At 48.6% G+C, this 24,649-nt stretch overlaps 2 pseudogenes across 2 annotated transcripts; both read left to right on the forward strand.

Moving 5' to 3' along the window:
• The first annotated feature begins 9,624 nt into the window (after positions 1-9,624).
• Positions 9,625-16,147, forward strand: LOC308171382 (kelch repeat and BTB domain-containing protein 4-like; annotated as a pseudogene). Its single transcript has 5 exons — positions 9,625-9,793; positions 14,215-14,510; positions 14,751-14,892; positions 15,043-15,149; positions 15,288-16,147. The product of its transcript is annotated as a kelch repeat and BTB domain-containing protein 4-like (transcript).
• A 956-nt stretch (positions 16,148-17,103) lies between these two features.
• LOC308171922 (sentrin-specific protease 2-like) lies at positions 17,104-18,265 on the forward strand (annotated as a pseudogene). The gene has a single exon. The product of its transcript is annotated as a sentrin-specific protease 2-like (transcript).
• Positions 18,266-24,649: the final 6,384 nt, after the last annotated feature.

Consider the following 24,649-nt stretch of genomic DNA (forward strand, 5'->3'; position numbering starts at 1 on the left):
TCTGACCCAGTGAACACCCCAACAGTATAAAAATAAACAATAAAAAAAGAGCAATGGAAGAGAGGGTTAGTCTGTCACATGTATACCATTAACAACTAAACGTAAGTCTTAATGCTGGCTGTCAGGCTTTTCCCTCTAGAATGTCTTTAGAATGTCTCTACATAGGAGTTATCCTCAGCCTCTGAATATATCCCTAGCGCAGTTATGATCAACGGGTGCGTGTGCGCCATGGTCAAGCATCAGTAATGACAGAATATGTCTCATTTTGCCCTTATTATTTTGACTCTTGATTGTGTCTGTTGTTCTGCCCAGATACAGCCTGTGCCTTGACTAGGGGTGCATCAGAAATGCAGGACACTACATGCGGAATAACACATTTCGAGAAGCTTTCGGACTGAGATCATTATAGAGAATGGAGGTGAGGTTGACATTATATCTGCTACAGGGCTTTGAGGAAAGTCACCCCACCTCTGTCATAAAATAACCCAGCATCACTGAATGTGTTTCTGTGTTGGTCACAGGTTATGAATGTGTTTCTGTGCTGGTATGAACCAGTCTGGGTCTTTGCTCCATGTGATAGGATCACCAAGGTGTCACACTCCGGCCAGCAGGACTTCAAGATGGCGGGGTTGTACTTGTTGTACACATTTCGTTGTATGGTACCTGTACTATGGTGTATGGTGGCGTTGGATTTGATGAACCGACGTTGGTGTGAAATGGTCAACTCTTGGGCGCTGTCCGGCATGTCGTGTTTACGATGAAGATGCCTGCTATAGTAGCAGATAGAGCCTCCCCTTCCTAATGTTGTTTCTCTATTGCTATTTAGATCAGAGCGAGTAAGACAGACAGTGGGAGAGATTAGGGATGTTGACGTCCCCCCCTTGACTTGCTCCCCAAACAATCTGTCCAATGGAAGGAGATGCCGAGATTACCCCAATCCCTCTTTGTAGTGCTCCCCCTCACAGTGAACCTCAACCTCACCTCCTCCCCCTTTCCCCGGGCTCCCCCAGCTGTGACGATGGGAAAAATCCTGCTAACAGGAGGAGTAGGCGCATTCAAGCGGTCAAGGAGAAGACCCAGAAGAAGCAGGAGCCCAAGGACAGAGTGGCAGCTCAGAGACCGTCCAGACAGAACACATCCCCCACCAAAAGAGAGAGGGAGAGTGCCATGACTGGTTTGGATCTCACTGTTGCTTCTGAATATGAGAATAAAGGAGGCAAGGACCCAAAATACACAAGTAACAAAGTGACAATCTCCTCTCCCATACAAAATTCTGATGAGAATACTACTGGAAAGAGTGGACAGGATTTTGACAATAACCAGTCAGTCATGGATAAGGAAGGGGAGCTTGCTGCAGTACAGACCCCTGCCCCAATAAGGGGATGGATGATTGGCCCATTGTTTCAGACATTGAAGTCCAAGTTGGCCAGTTTCACAGAGATAGTCATGAGTCCTGCTAAACTTTTCAAATCCAATGACTACCTGCCGTCCAGTTCAGATCCAGAGTTCCAGAGCCAGTCCCAGCTGGATTCCGTCCAAGTTCCAAATGATGAACATTCAGAGAGCAAAGAATCTGTTGACACACAAGGGCAGATGGACATGATGGATGTAAAAGACAACGAAAAAGCGTTGAGAGATTCAGGGTTGTCCCAGAGCCACAATATAGATGAACCAGTTGGAGACATCTCCTATGCTGCTCTTCAACCTCACCAAGGAGCTCCAAGAATATGGCCAACCTCCAGCACAGCTCAGGAGGATCACTTTGAGACTGGGAAAGGACATCACACTGCCGTTCGTAAACGCTCAGTTGCTAAAAGATTAAAGTTCAACATGGATTTGAAAACCCACAGCACTCAAGAAGAGGAGGGATGTACTTCTGAGGGGAAACAAACCTCCAATGTCATGCCACCAGGAGATGAGCAGAGTGCTAACCACACCCCGATGTTAACCCTTGAAGAGAGGGAAACTACTAACAATGGTTCTATACCTAGTAGCCAACGCAGTCCCCTACTCCAAAGAGGTATCAAGCGCAGTTCAGAATCAACTGAACCTGACAGCAACTCTAGTATACCAGCTGTAGATGATGGAATCTGGGAGCTCAATGGTAAAAAGTTTGCCCCAATGAAAACAATCATTTGTGACTATAATGACAATGGAACATCTAGCCCATTATCCTCTATCTATTATACCCCCCCTGACCCGCTGTGCCTTGCAGGTGATGCCAATAAGGAAGCTGTTAGGCTGCCTGGATACCGTCCGCCTATGTCAGTCCGGAAAATGGCAAAAAAAAAAAAAGAAGATATTGTTACTGTAAACAAAACAGCACAGAAAAAGTGTGACCCAGTTTGTCAGTCACATCAAAAGCAGCTATATGAGGGCAATGCAGAGCAAAGCCATGTGGCTGGCTCGGCTCTTAGAGATAGGGAAGGGAAAGGAAGACTGAGAGCGGCTACTCTGAAAGCAACAGTAAGAGACCCAGAGACAAGGCAGAGAGTGAAACGAATAAGAGTAGAGAAATTAGAAAATGGCGAGAAAAGGGATGACATGGCACAGGTTGGGTTAAAAAGTTGCTCAATAACACTGGTAGAGCTCAAGGGTGGTGTGGAAATTGTCCAGCCAAAGATCAGAAGGAATCAGGGGAGTAAATCTCAGGATCTTAAAAGCTTGGAGTTCCCTTGTGTTAACCCGAGTTCCAGTAATGGCTGCATAGACATGGAGGCAACTGAGAAACCCACTGGGCCTTTCATGGAGGATGTGAGGGCAATAAGAAGAGGACGTAAGGGACGTCCTAAACGAAATCATCCTCTCATAACAGAGTCCTCTTTAAGTATGAAAGAGTCAGTAGATCCCTCAGTTACCATGATACATTCTTCACTGTATAGTAGTGAGGGTTTATGTGAGGGCAGCTCAGGAGGTGATGGTAAGGGTGCCTTGAGTTACGTAGAACACAACCCCCTCCCTCGCAATAAAAAACAGAAAAAATACAGCAACTTTGTTTGTCTCAGTGAATCTTACACTGTTAATGTTAATGTTGATCTGGAAACTACAGTGACAACTACATTGATGAAAGAAAAACAGGAAGAGTGTCTATCTGAAATCACAGCACAGAACTTGGATACTGAGGATCAAACAACATCCCTAAAATCTGTCTGTAAGAAGAGGAAAGTTTCCCCAATTGTTGAAGTGGAACCTTCTCAGAATCAAAGGAAGTGCTTAAACTTTAATAGGATTGCTTCAGAAGATTCTCCACTGAGATATCCACGGACATTGCCAAAGCAGAAGACATGTTCTCCATCCCACAAGCTTGGGACATCTTTGGAGCCAACTGATGTCAGTGGCAACCTGTTGCACAATGGATCTAATGGATCCTCTGGTACTGATGGAATACCAGTGGCTGAAAGATTTAAAAATACACAAGAACCTAAGACGGTCATGGGAGGCTCTTTAGCAGAGGACAACGATGAGAGAATACCTGAGCCTTTGTCCATGGAACTTGATCAAATACCAATCCTGTCCTTCAAGAACAGATACACCCTGCAGGCGTCAACCTTCCAGATGGCCATCCTGCTGCAGTACAATGCGGAGGACGTGTACACGGTGCAGCAGCTGGCCGACAGCACGCAGATCAAGATTGACATATTGGTGCAGGTGTTGCAGATCCTGTTGAAGTCCAAACTGCTTGTCCTGGAGGATGAGAACGCCAACGTGGACGAGGCAGACTTCAAACCTGACACCTTAATAAAGCTGTTCCTGGGATACAAGAATAAGAAGCTGAGGGTCAACATCAACGTGCCGATGAAGACGGAGCAGAAACAGGAACAGGAAACGACCCACAAGAACATCGAGGAGGACAGGAAGTTGTTAATACAGACGGCCATTGTGAGGATCATGAAGATGAGGAAGGTCCTGAAGCACCAGCAGCTCCTAGCCGAGGTCCTCAACCAGCTGTCCTCCCGCTTCAAACCCCGCGTCCCCGTCATCAAGAAATGTATCGACATCCTGATCGAGAAGGAGTACCTGGAGCGCGTGGACGGAGAGAAGGACACGTACAGCTACCTGGCTTAACAACAACAACAACAACAACAAACAAACGTTTCCATTCTTCTCCTCCACCTTCCCCCTCTTTTTCTTTCTTCTTCATCATCAGTTCTCAATCAGTTCATCAGTTCTCGAGTAATAAACAAAACAAAAACAGAAACACACCGTTCGTTTCTCCTCCTGACACCCTGCTGCTGCTGCCGCCGCTGTCGTCGGACGGACAGATAAGGAGAGGAGAGGAGGGGAAAGAAACACACGTGAAAGAAAGAAAGAAAGAAGGAAAGAAAGAAAGAAAGAATGAATGAAGCCCCAGTCTTGGGAGGAGAGGAGAGGAGAGGTGAGGTGGAGGTGTTTTAGTCAGGTTGTGTTGCTGAAGCTGGACTTTGACCTTTGACCCCCCCCCCCCCCGGAGGACCCCAGCTGCTCCCCGCAGCGCCGGGCCGATCAGAACTGCTCAGGATCGACCAGACGCTCCTCTGTGACCTGTACATAACACACACAGACCTTTGACCTTTATCTGACTACGTTAATAACATCACCCAACCCCCCCCCCCTCCTCCCTGTCCCCTGGCTCCCCCAATCAGAAAACAAACCAACCCCCCCTCCCTCCCCCTCTCCCCAAAACATAAATAAATCAGAAAACCAACCCCCCTTCCTCCTTGGAGCCCAGGCTGCATGCTACTGTCTCTCTCTAAAGGTTTCTGTAAAAAAAAAAAAAAAAAAATCCAAGAAGAACAGAGCAATGTGTCTTTGCTCTTGCAAGCTGATCAACAATGTATTCGAGGGTTGATAAAGCACAGGGAGGAGAAGAAGGTAGAGGAGGTTTGTAAAGGTGTACCATCTGAAACGAGGCAAAGGACAAGGAGGCCAAGAGAGAAGCCGAAGAAAGCAGAGAAGAAAAGGAGGAAGCCCAGGCCTTTGTTAATAAAGAGAGAGGAAGAGCAGGATGAGGATCAGTTGGACTTGGCCAGAGCAGGAGCACACGCAGCAGATGACAGCCCCAGGTGTCTCTTGTGTTTGGACAAGTCCCATTTCCTCCTCCTCCAGTGTGTGGTATAGCATTGATAAAAGAGGAATAACTTTTGAACCGGACACTCTCTTCTCCTCTGACAGCTCAACTGTGGCATCATTGAATGGGGATAGCACTTTTAGACATTCTGCGATGATGTCATATTGTTCTAATGTGAGTGGGGCAATGTCAGTACGTAGGCCGGCCAAAGCTGCTGCTATAGGCTCCTTGAGGTCATACACACGCTGCAGCATATGGTACGTACTGTTCCAGCGTGTATCCACCTCTTGGATCAGCTTCAGTGCCGGCCGGCCCATTTGCTCCTGCACCTGTGCCAGCCTCTCCTATAAAATTTGCCAACAAAAAGTGATTCATTCAAGAGTCACTGCAGCAGCAACTTAAACCAAACAGCGTCATTTAGAATAATTGCAATGAAAGAAAGGAATTCACCTTTGCAGTGGTGCTGCTCTTAAAATAGCCCACCATCTTCCGAGAATTTACCCGGATGTCAGCCAACACGTTGTTTTCTTTAATAGCCTTTTTTATAAGTAAATTTAAAGTGTGCGCCACACAAATTGTGTGACGCAAGTGCAACTCCTTGGCACAAGCACCCATATTTGCTGCGCCATCCGTCACCATGGAAGACACTTTGGTGGTAATACCCCACTGGGCCATAAGTGCTGCTTTGACGTTGGCCAAATTCGCAGCAGTATGTGCATCAGGGAAATGCAGCACCCCTAAAACAACAGTGTGCAAAGAGGTGCTTTCATCTATAAAATGGCAGGTCACAGCCAGATATGCATCAGTGTTGATGGAGGTCCACATGTCTGTTGTCAAGCTAACTGCAGATGCCTTCAACACAATGGCTTTGGCTTTCTCCTTGGACTCCTGATATCTGGACTCCACCATAGCTTTCAAAGCCTAAAGGAAAGAAGGGAACACTCTTGGAATGGCATATATGCGGAAATGGGGAAATGGGGAAAATGCTTAATGTGCTCACATACACACCTGCCTTGTGGGGAGAACATAGGTAGGGTTGAAATTTGAAAGCTTTAACAAGCTTTGTCCTCCACAATGGTGAAGGGCTGGCAATCCTCAATCACCATATTGACCATCATTCTTCAGTGCTGATGAAAAAAAATGCAGTATTCAATTGCAGATGTCATTCATTAGTCATATTTAAAATATAAATGAATGTTGTCTAATAAAAACGTACCCTGTAATTTTATGTTTGTATGCTGTCTTATCATTGCATCCTAAAAAGGCTTACCTGAGCTTGGTCCACCTTGGTTGGTCTCCTTGTTCTCATGCAGGGCTCTATAATGCCTCAGCATAGATGAAGTGTTATTGCTGTATCCAAGTTCTTTTGAACACACCAGACACTTCACCTTTTACAATAGCAGAAATTAGAAGAAAGACATTAGAACAAGGGACGATACACTGTGTTGTCACATTTATAAATGGAAGGTGTAGAGTAGAGGATAAAAGGGGCCGAGGGGGGGCTACACTAGGGGGGGCTACACTAGGGTGGCCAATGGTCGGATCCCATTGATGTGTTTCAGGAGGCTGTGCAGCTGAAACCCAAGCTCAGTAACATGTCGGACTTTGTGAACTAAGAATTATTGGATGCTACTGAATAGACCAAACAGAATAGGAAACAGAATGGAAATGCATATATATTTTTAAAAAATGGATAGACATAGCTCTCAACTCGGCCAGGGGAAGCGGATGCTACTAGGGGCACCTAAAGTTCGGTCCGGGCCTGTTGAGAGGGTGTCCCACATTGTCCCACACAAACATACTCCTTGTCCCACATTTGGTTTGTTGGGACCTGGTCACCCTAGTGGTGTCCAGCAAGGGATTGCTGCTATCACAGTAGAAGGCACAGGTGAGCTGTTGTACCAGTATGGGAACAATGAAGCAAACCCATGACATAGCATCCTGTAAATGTAGAGAAGACTGTAGAGAACAGTGAGTCCGCTATTACAGACTAAAATACCAAGGTTGTAATTACATGATTTTAATATACTGTAATCGGTTGTGAACTAAAGTGGGCCGGTCTGAGGCATGAAACTCCAGAGCTGAAAATGAGTCCCACTCCGACCCTGTAAGAGTGTATCCTCTTTATATTTAGGGATCTATTTAGGGATCTTGAAAACCCCATTCTCAGCCAGGTAGAGAAAGTGTATGTATGCAACCACTAGGTGTCACTCGGGTGCAGGCAATTAAATTGTCAGTGTGTCTAAAGAGGATTATCGAAGATGTGACAGCAGACGTGTCGTTTGGACCAATCACGATGCAGAACGCAGTCTCTCCGGCAACCTTTCAGTTGTCTCCTGGTCACGCGCACAGCAGGATGCAAGCATAAATGTTTTGATTTAATTTGGCTCAAGATTAACTCCATATAAGGATGCAAGCTGCCGTTAAATTCAACAACAGAAGGTGAGCTTCCCCGCAACTCGACGGTTGGACCTCGCCTTTAGTGTGAATAAAGTGAGTAAAAGGAGCAAACTAATAATATATATATATATATATATAAATATATATATATATATATATATATATATATAATATAAACTAATAAGCCATGAATTCATACTTTGTTTGATGCCCGTCGAAGGGGAGAACCACCCGACGACCCGGTGTAGTCGGTGAAAGAAGGATTTTATGACCTTGTCTTGACGGGGTCGTGTTTATTTCGATACATAGTGAATACTTCTCTGCCCAGAGCAAAGTGAATACTTCTCTGCCCAGAGCAAAGTGAATACTTCTCTGCCCAGAGCAAAGTGAATACTTCTCTGCCCAGAGCAAAGTGAATATTTCTCTGCCCAGAGCTGAATAGACGAGGATGCTCTCCGTCTAGCGTCCTGTTACTGTAGCCTGTAGGGCTCAGAGCAGAGACAGAGAGCTCATTACCGGTATTACATTGCTAGCTAACTTCAACACAATGACTTCATGAATTTCATAATGTGCTTTTGTTTTCTGCATGCAACTGTTTGGCCTGTTACAGTGATAGGCTAGCTGTCATCATTCTGGCGATGGCCACCCACTGTGACCACGTATACATTCAAGATTCAAGATTCAAGAATGCTTTATTGTCTGTCACAGAGTGACAGAAATTCTCCTTTGACAGGCAGAAGTGCAGCTCAAGAATACAGTTTCCACATTAAAACACACATAGGTCACATACATTAATACAATAAAGACAGACAGATATAACAGTGTTTATGTAGTGCCTATTTAAAAAGTCTAGTCATTTAAAAATAATAGTAATAAAAACAGTATTATGATTTAAAAAGCTAAAATGCTAAAATGCAGTGTGCTTCCTATTTTAAAATGTTCAGGGCGGTGGTTGCAGTGGGAATGAATGATTTTTTATATGTGTTTTTCCGGGCCAGTGGAGTTCTATAACGGCGGCCTGATGGAAGTGGCTGAAATGATTGGTGGAGGGGGTGAGAGGGGTCCTGTGTGATTTGTGTGGCTTTTCTGATTAGTGACCGGTTGTAGATTTCAGACAGGGGGGTTTGAGGTGAGCCGATGATTTTACTTGCCTGATTGACTATACGGGAGAGTTTGGTTTTGTGTTTAACAGTGAGGGAGTTGTACCAGGATGTGTTATTGAAGGTGAGAATGGATTCAATAAGTGATTTGTAAACCAGGGTTAAAATGTCCTTGCTGACGTTAAAAGCCCTGAGCTTCCTCAGCAGGTGGAGGCGCTGCCGGGCCTTTTTGTAAACTGAGTCAGTATGCTGGGAGAAGGACAGAGAGATGTCAATCTCTGTCCCCAGGTACTTGAAAGACTGTACCTGTTCAACCAGCTGGCCGTTGATGCTGAGGGGCTGGAAGAGGTGGTGACAGTCTGCCTTCTCCCTGTTCCCAAAGCACAGCTCCTTAGTTTTGCTGGTGTTGAGCTCCAGGGAGCTTTGCTGGAACACCAGGGCTAGGTCTTCTGCTGCCTGGTGGTACTTGGCCAGGGCGTCGGCCCCAGTCAGGTGGGCCACCAAGGCCATGTCGTCTGCATATTTCAGCAGCACCATCCCTTCTGTGCTGCAGGTGATGTGGTTGGTGTAGACAGCGAAGAGTTGGGGGGATGAGACGCAGCCTTGGGGGAGGCCTGTGTTTAAAATCATCTTGCTGGATGTGAAGCCGTTTACCTCCACCTGCTGTGGTCTGTCTGTTAAAAAGTTCTTAAACCATAAAATCAGTGTGGGGCTGACGTCAAGCTCTGCTAGGTGGTGTAGCAGAATGTCAGTTTTTACAGTGTTGATCATTCAGAATGTGTTTCAAAACAACTCTATTATTAGCTAGCTAGAGACATGTTTATCTTACTAAAGGCCCTTGCACACCAATGCGTTTTTTTCAGATGACGGATTTAAAAATATGCATGCGAAAACGCACGCATTGGTGTGCAAAGACCTTAACACGTTAGCTGCTTGCATCATTCTGAATGATCCTACATTCTGGAAAGTTCTGCTGCTTGCCTTTTTTTCTTCCGTAAACCCTCAATGTTTCAATAACATCTAATCTCTGTCTGTTGTGTTCATGCATTATCCTCAGATCGCTAACCTACAGATGAGATGGAGTCCAGTGAGGATGGGCTCAGTGTGGGGGGCTCAGTGGGAGATGAGAACTACTTCATGGGATATACCTTTACCGATCGCTCCCACTCCAGCCGGGTGGTGAAGAGCATCATGGACCTTTGCCTAGAGGACAGACTGTTTGCTGATGTCAACATGACTACAATACGTAATCTATGCACGACACAGACGTAAACAGATATGCGTGAGTTACGACAGTAGAGGGTATATAAGTCATGCTACTGTGTCTGTATGCCATGTGACTCTGAGTCGGGAGTATTGAATATATAAAGTTAACGAACCCTTGAGTTGAGTCCTCCGTGATTTATTACATGGTGTCAGAAGCGGACCATTTTTGCTAAAGTTAGTAAATCATGGCGAAATTTAACCCACCGGAGAGTTTTTCTTTTGATAAACCGACGGAGTGGACCGACTGGAAGAGGCGCTTTGAGAGATTTCGAGTAGCTACCGAGCTCAACAAGAAGACGGGAGAAATACAAGTATGTTCCTTGATATATGCAATGGGGAGTGTAGCGGATAATATCTTCAAATCGTTCACGTTTACCGTAGAAAGTCATGCGAATAGTTACAACGTTGTGATGAAAAAATGTGATGAGTACTTTTTCCCAAGACGGAACGTTATCCACGAGCGCGCAGTCTTTTACCAGAGAGTGCAGCGGCATGGTGAGCAGGCAGAGACATTTATCAGAGCTCTTTATGACCTATCAGAACACTGTGAGTTCGGCGAAGTAAGGGATGAGAACATTCGGGACCGGATCGTAGTGGGGATTGTGGATAAGGAGCAGTCTCGTAAATTGCAGCTCATGTCAGGTCTCACTTTGGCGCTAACCATACAGTCTGTTCGGCAGTCGGAGACCGTTAACATGCAAGTCAATGCACAGGAGGAGGCTAATGTAGCCACCGCAGCCGTACAAGAAGTGCGGGGAGCGCGAAATAAAAATCTAAAATGGCGGCGAAATGACCAGAGAGGAGGAAGAGCCGCGGAGCGTGGAGGGAAGTGCGGCCGGTGTGGGAAAACGGAGCACATTGACCCAGAGAGGTGCCCAGCTCGAAATACGACATGCAATAAATGCAACAGGACAGGACACTGGCAGAGCCAGTGCAAAACCAAAGCGGTGAGTGAAGTAACGGATGAGACAGATGAGCAGGAAGAATACTACATGGGATCAGTGAATGCAAAAACAAGTGTTGAGCAGTGGAATGTGCAGCTTCTCATTGGTGCAACATCAGTGAAGTTTAAAATTGATACAGGAGCTGATGCCAGTGTTATGTGTGAAGAGACTTTTAACATGCTTATTCCAGAGAGGGAACTGAAACAGACCAGTGTAGCACTCACCAGCCCAGGGGGTCAATTAGACTGTCAAGGACAATTCCAAGCTAGCACTACATACAAGAGCAAGTCATACTCGTTCCCAGTGTTCGTCATCAGAGGACAGTCTGTCAACAACTTACTCAGCAGGTCCACAGCAGCAGAGATGGGCCTTGTGAAACGTATCGAGGAGGTCCATAGTGCCTTCGGTGAGCATGGCACACTCAAGACGGAGCCTGTGAAGATACAGCTCAAGGACAACGCCACTCCATATGCGGTGCACACAGCGCGCAGGGTCCCAATACCGCTGAGGCCCAAGGTCAGAGAGGAGCTACGCCGCATGGAGGAGAACGGTATCATAGAGGAGGTAACCGAGCCAACTGACTGGTGTGCCCCTATGGTGCCTGTGCTCAAGAAGAATGGAAAGGTGCGTATATGTGTTGATCTCAAGAAACTTAACGAACAGGTCAAGAGAGAGAGATTCATCCTACCTACACCAGAAGAGATCATAGCCGAGCTGAGTGGAGCAACGGTGTTCTCCAGCCTGGATGCAGCCTCGGGGTTCTTCCAGATACCTCTGCACAGCGAGAGTAGCCGGCTCACCACATTCATCACTCCTTTCGCAAGGTACTGATTCCGGCGCCTGCCGTTCGGAATAACGAGCGCCTCGGAGATATTCCAAAGGAAGATGACTGAGACACTCCAAGGCCTGCAAGGCGTCGCAGTCTATATGGACGATATAGTCGTGTACGGAAAGGACATGGAAGAACATGATCTCCGTCTCCAGAAGGTCCTGGAGAGAGTCGAATCTTCTGGGCTCAAGCTCAACAAGGAGAAGTGTAAGCTAAGGCAGACACAGCTCAGCTTTCTGGGACAGGTGGTCGACGCCACAGGTGTGCGGCCTGATCCAGCAAAAGTGCAAGCCATCCGGGAGCTCGCAGCACCAGAGAACGTGCATGAGCTCAAACGTGTCCTTGGCATGGTAAACTATCTCGGTAAATATGTGCCGAACCTGTCCACAGTAGGCCAGCCACTGTACGAGCTGCTCAAGTCCAAGACAGCCTGGACCTGGGGCCCAGCACAACACACAGCCTTTGAGAAGGTGAAAGAGCTTCTGATGACATCACCAGTATTGGTATTCTACGACGCCAACCGACCCACTGCAGTCTCAGCTGATGCAAGCAGCTACGGGCTCGGCGGCGTGCTGCTGCAGCTCCATGGAAAGGATTGGAAGCCAGTCGCATACTGTTCCAGGAGGCTGACGGATGCGGAAACCAGATACGCTCAGATCGAGAAAGAATGTCTGGCGAGTGTCTGGGCCTGTGAGAGGTTTGAGAAATACCTCTACGGCCTCGAGACCTTCGATCTAGTGACCGACCACAAGCCCCTGGTCCCACTAATGAACAGTAAGGACTTGGACAACGTCCCTCTAAGGTGCCAGAGACTTCTCATGCGGCTCATGCGCTTTAAGCCAGTAGCTAGTTATGCGCCTGGGAAGACCCTTGTAGTGGCAGACACACTGTCAAGGAGCCCTCTGAGCCACGCTGAGAACGGGAGAGACACACACTCTGAGGTGGAGTGTTACATCGCAGCTGTCATGGACAGTGTGCCAGCTAGCCCACGAAAGATGGACAGCATACGAGTAGCTACTGCGGCCGACGAGAGGCTGCAAACGGTGATCAGGTACATCAGGTCAGGATGGCCTGAGCACGCATACCAAGTACCAAGTGACATACGTGAGTACTTCGCTACACGAGATGAACTTTCAGAGTACGACAGGCTCGTCGTCAGAGGAAGCCGCATAGTGATACCAGCGACAATGAGAGCAGACATCCTCGATAGAATCCACGATGGACATCAAGGACTCTCAAAGTGTAGGGACAGGGCGAACGCCTCGGTCTGGTGGCCCGGCATTTCCACACAGCTCAAGAACATTGTCTATTCGTGTCAGTCCTGTTGTGAGTTGAGAAGAGCACAGCAGAAGGAGCCGTTGATATCTACTCCGCTCCCCGACAGACCATGGCAGCGTATAGCTCTAGACCTCTGTGAGCACAACAAGCAGAACTCAACTCAAGTTGCTTTGAAGCTCAAAGGAACATGCGCCCGCTACGGCATCCCAGATGTGGTTGTCAGCGACAATGGACCTCAATTCTCGAGCGCTGAGTTTCGAAACCTGGCACGTAAGCTCGACTTCGAACACATTACTTCGAGCCCACACAACGCACAGGGGAACGGTCATGCAGAAAGGGCGGTCCAGGTTGCTAAGCGAATCCTGAAACAGAAAGACCCTCTCATCGCACTCATGTGCTACAGGTCGACGCCCTGCAGTACAACGGGGGCCAGCCCAGCTGAACTTCTAATGGGCCGGAAGATCCGGACGACTCTACCGACCATCGAGGGGAACCTGCAACCCTCATGGCCTGACAAACAGCAGATCAAGCAGAAGGACGAGGCTGAAAAGAGGAAGCAAGCCTTCTACTACAACCGACGACATGGGGCGAGACCCCTACCTCCACTACAGCCTGGTGGTAAGGTCCTCACAAAACTGGACCACCAGAAAACCTGGACAGCTCCTGCAGTCGTGACCAGCGAGAGTGTCACGCCACGCTCTTATCTCATCGAGACACAGCAGGGGGTGTCACACTGCCGCAACCGACGCCACCTCCAGGCAGTTCCTGCTCCACAGCCAGCTGGGGACACAGCACCTGCCTCACCTGTTCGTGAGGACACCAGTCAGGAGCCAGGTAACGCCAGTATCAGCATACCTGCTGGTGCCGAAGGACTGTCACAGACCAGGTCTGGACGGATCTCCAGACCGGTTGTCAGACTGGTCTTGTGAGTTAACAAGTCCTCTCATGACTTTCTTTTTTTGGGGGGGGGAAGTGAAGGGAAAAGAGTTCCTGGTGGTAAAACCACAATACTGAATGTCAAAAGAGTTCCAGAATGTGAACCGTTGATTTGATAATTATTTGCTAATCCAAATGTTGATTGATATTATTGTTTATTGATTGTGATAGAATAACATTGTTTTACAGAATGTTCATCTGTTGTTTACTTCAAGGAAAGAAACGAAAAGGGGGAGATACGTAATCTATGCACGACACAGACGTAAACAGATATGCGTGAGTTACGACAGTAGAGGGTATATAAGTCATGCTACTGTGTCTGTATGCCATGTGACTCTGAGCCGGGAGTATTGAATATATAAAGTTAACGAACCCTTGAGTTGAGTCCTCCGTGATTTATTACAAACATCACAGTGGATGGCAAGGAGTTCAACCTGCATCGCCTGGTGCTCTCAGCCCAGAGCAGCGTCTTCCGCTCTATGTTCACCTCCAATCTGAAGGAGGCACACAACCGCTGCATTGTACTCAAGGATGTCAGTGCATCAGTCTTCCAGTTGCTAGTCGACTACATTTATCATGGAACCATCAAACTGAGGGTGGAAGACCTCCAGGACACGTATGAAATGTCAGACATGTACCACTTAACTACCCTGTTTGAGGAATGCTCACGCTTCCTCTCACGCACAGTGGAGGTCAAGAATTGCCTGCAGGTGATTGGCTGGTAGCGATAGTTTACACATCGTGTCATACAACAAATCATTGCATTCGAATGAATGAGTTTACCATTATGCTCTATGCCTTTTCATGTAATTAACATAATTAACCTAGATGTGAAATCTGTCAAAGTGTGTTACCCTATCACCTGTCTGCCGTCTTGTTGTGGTATACATTCATCAGCACAGCTTGTGGTGTTCAGTTATTCAGTTGATCACTCTTTCCTCCCTCTCCAGGTGATGTGGCTGGCAGACAGACACAGTGACCAGGAGCTGTACACTGTTGCTAAGCATTGTGCTAAAATCCATCTGGTTCAGCTGCATCAGACTGAAGAATTCCTCAACCTGCCCCTCTGCCTGCTCTTGGACATTTTAAAAGGTTTGTGATTCATCCAATAGGCTTCTCCTCCCACCTCAGCTGCATGCATACCAACAGTGTGTTCTATATGTCGACTGCTTGTCTTAATACTTGTGATCCAGCAGAGTCATGCTGTGATGTGTTCAGAAGTATTTACTTTGCTTGTTGCAGATGGCGTCCCGACCTCTCAGAACCCAACCGTGTCCATTCAGTCCTGGATAAATCACAACAGGGTGGAGAGAGAGGAATTCGCTAGTGTTCTTCAGGAGAGCCTAAAGGTAAATTCTATGTTTTTTAAGTAAACACACAGCTGGCCTTCTTCCTTTGTGGTACCATAGATTAAAGAGATGTTCAGTAGTATTTCCATTTAGTGATTATTTTCTTTTGTGTCTAAATCCTCTCCCCTGGGCCAATAGGAAATTGGTGAAAATGTCCACATCTACCTGATAGGGAAGGAAGAGACACGCACACACTCACTGGCTGTGTCACTCCACTGCGATGAGGATGATGCCATCAGTGTGAGTGGCCAGAACAGCTTGTGTCATCAGATCACTGCAGCCTGTAAGCATGGAGGGGACCTGTACGTGGTTGGTGGCTCCATCCGCCGTCGCATGTGGAAGTGCAACATGCATACCATGGACTGGGAGCGCTGTGCCCCGCTGCCCAGAGACCGCCTTCATCACACCATGGTGTCAGTGTCCAACCAGGATACCATCTACTCCTTAGGGGGCAAAACCCTGCCGGACACACTGTCCAACGCTGTCACATACTACACTGTCAAGGACAACTGTGGACAGTGACCAGCCAACTGGACACGGCTGTGTCTGGGGCGGCAGGGGTTAACCTGGGAGGGACCATCTACCTGCTGGGAGGGGAGGAACATGACATGGACTTCTTCACCAAACCCTCCCGCCTCATCCAGTGCTTTGCCACAGCCACTCAGAAGTGCCAGATGAAGCCCTACATGCTGCCGTTTGCTGGCTGCATGCACGCTACGGCCCACATGGCCCTGATCTCTGTAGTGGCTGAGGGGGACTCCCTAGTGTGCTACAACCCTCTGCTGGAAAGCTTCACGCGCCTGCGCTTCCCTGAGGTGTGGAGCTGGGTGCCCTCTCTCTGGAAGGTGGCCAGCTGCAATGGCTGCATATACGTCTTCAGGGACAAGTGCAAAAAGGGCGATGCTAACACGCTAAAGTTCAACCCTGCCACCTCTGTCGTCACTGTCATCAGGGGGATAAAAATTCCCCTCACAAACTGGCAGTTCATATTGGCCTGAACATTTCACTCATTGTTGCTGATTTCCATATTTCCCCAAACAGATATAATTTTAGTTATCATTGTGACAGTCATTGTTACTGGTCTACATAAGAAAAACAATATTGTGATTAGCACATAGCATAAAGGTGTTGTAGCTTATTGTGTCTAAAGATTAATGTAAAATCCTGTTTGTGTGCATACACAGGACCAGTGGGGATGTTTTGTAACTTTATAACTTTCCATGACTAATTCCTAAAATTGTATTTTCTTGCTGTTCATGTACATTAAATGTATCAATTATACAGTACATTTGTGTATCTCTTTTGATGAATTAGCTGTTGTAAGATGTTCTGATATTATTAAGTTACTAGCCTTGTGGACAGTGATGTTTAACTGTTACCACTGTACTGTAATACCATTTGAATGTTTTAGTGAGTGTTTAGGTTATGCTTTGTGTTAACACAAGGAGTTATGCAATGACAAAAACATGACTTTTAACCTTAGAGATTTATCTTGGGAAAGGTAACCCATCTTGTGAATGGCAAGGCGATAAAAGCGCCTATTTGTATCCCTGTAGACTCTAGACGAACATGATAACCTACAGAACGGTAGGGAACGGGGAGTGTGTACGTGTATATGGCCTGTCCGACTTAGTCGGCAGGTCGTGACGGCATCTCCGTCACAATACACATCATTACAGACTACAACAAAACAACTGAAAACACAATGTTCAGTGTGTGAGAATGTTCTTTGTTTCACAACTGCCAAAGCACATTTTTTTTAAACCTTACAGTATCTGTTCTCAGAATATATCACTGTAGAGTATTGGGCATTCATAGATTTGTGTGTTTCATATGAACAGTATGTAAATCTACAGAAAATACAGTATGTATGTTACGGTACATGTGGGAATACGGTACATGTGGGAAAACTAGGGTTAGGGTTAGGTGCTAGGGTGACTTGGTACATGCTGGCATGTCTAACCCTAACCCTAACCTTAAAAAAAACTCCAATGTGTTTAAGTGGAGAGATGTGTCCTCAACCAAACAGGTCAAAGACAGGAGAGGGGAGGTGGTTCTTAGTAAGCCACTTAGTGGAGCTGTGGACACACAACCTACCAGTGATGCAACAAAGCAAGCAGAGGAGATGGACCTCTCTGCGGAGGTTGCTGCCCGGCTCAATTTGGTAGACAAAGAGTCAACCATCCCAACCCAGACCAACGCATACACCACACACACACGCCACAGTGATGAGGACTTCCCCCGACTAAGCAAAGAGATGGTGGTAGAGGTGAGCCGTGCTTTGGGTCAAAGGGACCCTAACCTGGTCCTTAGTTCTGCCTTTAAACTACGCATTACACAGAGAGACCTGGCTACACTACAGGAGGGCAGCTGGCTCAACGATGAGGTGATTAACTTCTACCTGTCCCTAGTGATGGCACGTACGCCGGAGCAAGAAGGGGGGGCTCAGGGTCTACTCATTCAGCACCTTCTTCTTCCCCAAGCTGCATGGTAGAAGAGGGGGACAGGAAGGGGGCCATGCGGCTGTGAGACGCTGGACAAAGGCTGTTGACCTCTTCCTGTATGACGTCATCCTGGTTCCATTACACCTGGGAGTCCATTGGTCTCTGGCTGTGATTGACTTTAAATCCAGAACAGTAAGGGCCTATGACTCTATGGGCCAGAGACATGACGATATCTGCAATTTGTTACTGTTGTATTTGAGAGAGGAGCACAAGGACAGGAAGGCCAGAGAGCTGGACATCTCTAAGTGGACCATAGGCAGTATGAGGGCAAGTGAGATCCCCCAGCAGAAGAATGGCAGTGACTGTGGAGTTTTTGCCTGTAAATACGCTGACTACATCGCTCAAGGACGGCCTCTCACCTTTAGACAGTGTCACATGCCTCTCTTCAGGAAGCTGATGATCTGGGAGATCCTCAACCAGAGGCTGCTCTAGAACTACACACCACTACAAACGACTACAGAAACGACAGCTAGATGACCAACAACAACAGAAGGACTACTTCTCAACAACTACAACCGGCTCGACAACTACATTTAAGCAAGAATAAGCACAACAGCAATAAACAACAACCTACAGGACCAAATCAGGGGACCACAGAATGCTCTCCCTCTCTCTGACCCAGTGAACACCCCAACAGTATAAAAATAAAAAATAAAAAAAGAGCAATGGAGAGGAGGAGAGGCTACAAATGGCTCTGGAGGAGAGTAAGAAGGCTGATGGAACCCCCCTGGTTGCTGGGGCAACTGGCTCAGGCAAACTGGCCAAGAAGAAGAGAAAGCATCAGCCTCAGCACCAGCACCAGCCACAGGCCCAGTCTTCCCTGATTGACCTGACTGACGTTCCTGACTGTGACTCGGGGGCCGACCCCTGGGTGGCAGGAGGAGCAGCGGCCGCCCCAGACCCCTGGCACTCCTACGGTGCAACCCCTAAGCCGGCAGGTCACCTACGGCAGGTCATGACCTACGGCAGCACCAACTACCCCTACCCCGCTGGCGCCACGCTGCCGCCCATGTACAACCCCCAGCGTCTCCTCCTCCAGCAGCAGCAGCAGAAGGCACAGCAGCAGCAGCAGAGCCAGAGACCCATGCCTGTAGGACGCCAGCAGGACCAGGGCCGTCCGATTGGCTCGTCCCAGTCGATGATGCAGCCCCCGAGGCACCTCGACCCCTCCCTGCTGAAACAGGCCACGCCTCCCCACCAGCCCCTCAAGTCCTACATGGACAACTAAATGCCCCAGAATGCACCCGAGCTGCAGAAGGACCCCAACTCCATGGGCTCCTTCACCAACTTCCCTTTAGGCTTGAACTCTAACATGAATGTAAACATGGACATGGGGGGCTACAAGGAGCCTCAGTCTCGTCTGAAGAAGTGGACGGCCATGGACATGTCTGTCAACTCCCCTATGGATCACAACCCCAGCAAACCTGGTGCTATGTCTTCTGGGCTGCGTATGGAAGACTCTCCCTTCGGTCCCTATGACTTCCTGTTTGCTGGCCCCTCCCCCCTCAGCCCTCCCGGCCAATCAATGGGCTCAGTGGGTGACGGCTGGCCACCCCGTGCCAAATCCCCCCATGGAAACACCAATGTCACCTGGCCCCCAGGCCTGCACCCCCACCCGTCGGGGGCGCCCATGCCCAACCCCGCCCTCTACGCCGCCCCCCCAGTCTCCATGTCCCCGGGGCAGCCCCCCCCTCAGCAGCTGCTGGCCCCGCCCTTCTACCCCCCCCCGGGGGTCATGACCTACGGCAGCACCAACTACCCCTACCCCGCTGGTGCCACGCTGCCGCCCATGTACAACCCCCAGGTGTATGGAGGAGTGACGTACTATGACACCATGCAGCAGCAGGCCCAGCCCAAGCCCTCGCCCCCCCGCCGCTCCTTTATTGATTTGAAGATTTGTTGCTGTCGGTATATTTGGGGGATTATTTGTAACTGTTGAACGTGTAAGTTAAGTTAGCCTACTGAAGAATGTTTGTGTTAGTCGGTTTGGACTCACTACTAACTAACTAGCCTGTTAGCGTTAGCAGCTTAACGTTAGCTCAGCTGTAACCTAGCAACGACATTGAACATTTTTCTTGCGGGGGCGGGAGGTCCCGTCCGCTGGTGTCTAGAAGGTTGTTTTTTATAATATAACTTTCATTTCATAAGATTCACTCAAAGGACCGTAGACATGCACATCAAGTCCATCATCCTGGAGGGCTTCAAGTCTTACGCACAGAAGACGGAGATCAACGGGTTCGACCCGTCCGTGGAGAGAGAGAGAGAGAGAGAGAGAGAGAGAGAGAGAGAGAGAGAGAGAGAGAGAGAGAGAGAGATTGAGTTGTGACCCAAATGAATTTTGCTGCTCATTAGGTCACACTTACGGGCGTCTCTCTGCTGCTAGGGTTTCCTCCTTGGGGGGGAACGATAATGATGTGATAAATCGCGGCGGGCGGCCTTAAAAACGACGTCCACCCAAACGGACCACCACGCCTAAACCGCAACCGCAAGAGCCAGAAATCCAATCAAAGCGTTTCACCAACCGACGTTTCACCAACCGTGGGTAGACGGAGAGCTGAGGGAGCGGGGAACTAGAGGCCTGGAGGGGGGGGGGAGGGGGGGGTGGAGGGAGGGCTAGGAGCTCCAGCCCAGCCTGACCTACGGCAGGTCATGACCTACGGCAGCACCAACTACCCCTACCCCGCTGGCGCCACGCTGCCGCCCATGTACAACCCCCAGCGTCTCCTCCTCCAGCAGCAGCAGCAGAAGGCACAGCAACAGCAGCAGAGCCAGAGACCCATGCCTGTAGGACGCCAGCAGGACCAGGGCCGTCCGATTGGCTCGTCCCAGTCGATGATGCAGCCCCCGAGGCACCTCGACCCCTCCCTGCTGAAACAGGCCACGCCTCCCCACCAGCCCCTCAAGTCCTACATGGACAACTACATGCCCCAGAATGCACCCGAGCTGCAGAAGGACCCCAACTCCATGGGCTCCTTCACCAACTTCCCTTTAGGCTTGAACTCTAACATGAATGTAAACATGGACATGGGGGGCTACAAGGAGCCTCAGTCTCGTCTGAAGAAGTGGACGGCCATGGACATGTCTGTCAACTCCCCTATGGATCACAACCCCAGCAAACCTGGTGCTATGTCTTCTGGGCTGCGTATGGAAGACTCTCCCTTCGGTCCCTATGACTTCCTGTTTGCTGGCCCCTCCCCCCTCAGCCCTCCCGGCCAATCAATGGGCTCAGTGGGTGACGGCTGGCCACCCCGTGCCAAATCCCCCCATGGAAACACCAATGTCACCTGGCCCCCAGGCCTGCACCCCCACCCGTCGGGGGCGCCCATGCCCAACCCCGCCCTCTACGCCGCCCCCCCAGTCTCCATGTCCCCGGGGCAGCCCCCCCCTCAGCAGCTGCTGGCCCCGCCCTTCTACCCCCCCCCGGGGGTCATGACCTACGGCAGCACCAACTACCCCTACCCCGCTGGCGCCACGCTGCCGCCCATGTACAACCCCCAGGTGTATGGAGGAGTGACGTACTATGACACCATGCAGCAGCAGGCCCAGCCCAAGCCCTCGCCCCCCCGCCGCTCCTCCCAGCCCGTCACCGTCAAGCCCCCCCCCCCAGAGCTGTCCTACGCCCCCCTCCTCCTCCTCCGCTCCCCCCATGAAGAGCAGCGACCCCTGGGGAACTGCTCCTGCCCCGGACCCCTGGGGCTCTGGAGACACCCGCCCCAAGACCACCAACACAGCCACGTCCCCTCAGCCGGGCTCAGAGTTGGAGCAGGCCCGCCCCCAGATGAAAACAGAAACTTTAGTGAAACTTTATTTCTCAGAAAACTACCAAATGGGAAAAAAACTCTCAAAAACGGGACATGTCTTTTTGCTTTTGCTGTAAGCTTTTCAACATAAAGGATAGGCCTACATGGTGCCACGTCCCCTCAGCCGGGCTCAGAGTTGGAGCAGGCCCGCCCCCAGACCAGCAGGGAGGAGGAGCTACAGCTGCAGCTGGCCCTGGCCATGAGCAGAGAGGCCGCCGAACAGGAGGAGAGGCTACAAATGGCTCTGGAGGAAAGGACTACTCTCCTGGAGTCTGAATCCAATCTGAAGGCAGAGGTTGCCTCTGTTTGCATTGAAAGAGATACAGTGGCCTCTGAACAACATCGCTTGCTTAAAGAGGTAGAACAATTTAAGGCCACTCACACTGGATTGATAGCTGAGAAACAGGGTCTGCTTGACGAGAAAGTCCAACTGAAAGTCCAACTGAAAGTCCAAGCCAAAGTACAGGACTTTACTCAACAATCTCTCACTGGAGACAAGGCCATGGATGAGATGTCTTCCAGCCTTAACAATGCTGCACAGGAAATAAAAGCCTTGAATGCAGAGGTTAAGGCCTTGAAGTCTGAACTGAAGCAGAGAGACCAGGCAAAGGGGGACTTGGCTGGAGAAAAAGAGTGTCTGTCTACCAAGCTGGAAGAGCAGTAAGAAGGCTGATGGAACCCCCCTGGTTGCTGGGGCAACTGGCTCAGGCAAACTGGCCAAGAAGAAGAGAAAGCATCAGCCTCAGCACCAGCACCAGCCACAGGCCCAGTCTTCCCTGATTGACCTGACTGACGTTCCTGACTGTGACTCGGGGGCCGACCCCTGGGGGGCAGCTCAGTTTCGTGAGCACTGTGTTTGTGTACAAGGAAACTACATCAAGGACCTCAACATTCTTGGAAGGGATCTTTCAAAGACGATAATAATTGACAATTCACCTCAAGCCTTTGCTTATCAGGTAAGCATTCAATCACTTCTTCTTTTTAATGTCCCTCTAGCCTCTCACAGGACTGGTTATTTGATTGAAAGTCAAATCTACTTTGTTTTGAACCTTTACAGCTCTCCAATGGGATTCCAATCGAGAGCTGGTTCATGGACAGAAATGACAACGAACTCCTGAAGCTGGTTCCCTTCCTGGAGAAGCTTGTGGAGATGGTGGGTACTCAATTTAAATCCGTCCATCTACCATATCCCATTTTGTGTCACACTTCACTTCATAAGTGATGAAGTGGGAGTGAGTTGGCATGGTGACTGGCTGTAAAAGTATTCTTTAGTTTGACTTCCGTCTCTCATCGGTCCGCCGATAAGAGGTCATAAGAGGTTTATAAATAAAATAAATAAATAAAATTAACAATTAACATAAAGGATAGGCCTACATGGTGCCACGTCCTCTCAGCCGGGCTCAGAGTTGGAGCAGGCCCGCCCCCAGACCAGCAGGGAGGAGGAGCTACAGCTGCAGCTGGCCCTGGCTGTACTACTACTATCTCCACTCTTCTACCCCCGCCCTCTCTCTCTCTCTAGGTGGTTGTGGAACGCTGGCAACAATCTGGTGAAGGGAGCTCTTGTAGCGGGGTGCGTCACCCTGGGTTTCATGATCCTCCTGGGCCTGCTGGCCTCCATGTTCCCCAACTGCTACTACCGCAGCTCCAGGACCTGTGCAGACTGGGACACCATATGGGAAACCATATGGTGTTGCATATGGGACCTATTGGAACCCTACTGCGAACTGCATTATAAACAGGGGTGCACATAACTTTTTGGGGCCAGTGCTCAGAGGAGCACCTAGGGATGCTGCTTGGTGCTCCCCGAGCTCGCGAGTCACGACCCGTCCCACAGGATGGATAAAAAAGGGATACATGGATATATTATTAGCAAAACGACATTTATTCATAAATAAAGATGAACGACCAAATTATTGTGTGCAAAACAAAAGAAACAAATGCAAAATCAAAGGACTGCTCTTTAAGAATGAAAGTCTGTCCGACTCCTTTAAACACAATGAAATCAACTGACATCTCTTTAAGCACTAACTGAATGTCTGTTCTTTAAACACACTGAAATAAACTGACATCTCTTTAAGCACTAACTGAATGTCTGTTCTTTAAACACACTGATATAAACGGACATCTCTTTAAGCACTGCTCTGTTCTGTAAACACTGAAATCAACTTTTCAACAAAACAAAACAAACAAAAAAAAATAATGTTGGTGCGCAAGAGCGCCTTCATGCGGCTGATCTGCCGCGCAGCATGCATTTTGGCGACGCATGCGCACTGGCGCACCAGTTATGTGCACCCCTGATTATAAACCCCCCTTCTAAGACCAACTAACCAGTGTCCCATATGGGACCTAGTGGAACCCTACTGCGAACTGCATTATATTGCACCACCCCCCTTCTAAGACCAACAACCAGTAAACAAAGAGTGCAAATGACTTTTTTTTTCAATGTGTCCAGGGGCGGACTGGGATCAAAAAACAGCCCTGGCATTTGCGACACAACAGTCCTATTTCCAAACCCAACACGCAACACGGATTGTTAACAAGCTTGAGATAACCAGACTGACTTGAATCCAATGTAGACATTTGGAACACATAACACACGCAACTGACACACACTACAATCGCTGATGAATTCAGAGTGCCGACAACAATCCACAGTGACTGACATAACCTGAACTGTGGCATCTATCTTAGCCAAAAGGACCTTGAGGTCCAGTTAAGCCTAATAGCTTACGTTAATATAGACTCGGTGTAGCTAAGAGAAGCTGCTCTGACACGGAATACAATAACGTTAGCAAAAAAAAGCTAAAAGTTCAACTGGTGACATCACATATTGGTGATGGTTGGTATCATCGCTCTTCTCAGACCAAACATGTTATGTCCTGCAGGCCATTTTGTATAAACTATTATACTCAGATAGTGTTTTGGCTGGGGAAAGGTTGGATGAGATGTTTTGCTCTGTAGATTGGTAAAAAAGGATTGATGGTTCATGATATGTTTATGTACTGAAAATAAATAAACAGGGTGTCTGCAATTTGAGGTATGCACATGTCTTTAATGAAATAAAATATTAAGAAAATTTAAAAAAAACACAGAAAGACACCAACAACTCCCTGGGGCAGATGAATGTGGTGGTCAATGACCAGGAGAACAGGTGGAAGAACATGAGGAAGATCCAGAAGAAGAGATGGAGGGAGAA

The sequence above is a fragment of the Nansenia antarctica genome (genome assembly GCF_963989245.1).
Source record: "Nansenia antarctica genome assembly, chromosome: 16".
In the NCBI taxonomy this organism is placed as follows: Eukaryota; Metazoa; Chordata; class Actinopteri; order Argentiniformes; family Microstomatidae; genus Nansenia; species Nansenia antarctica.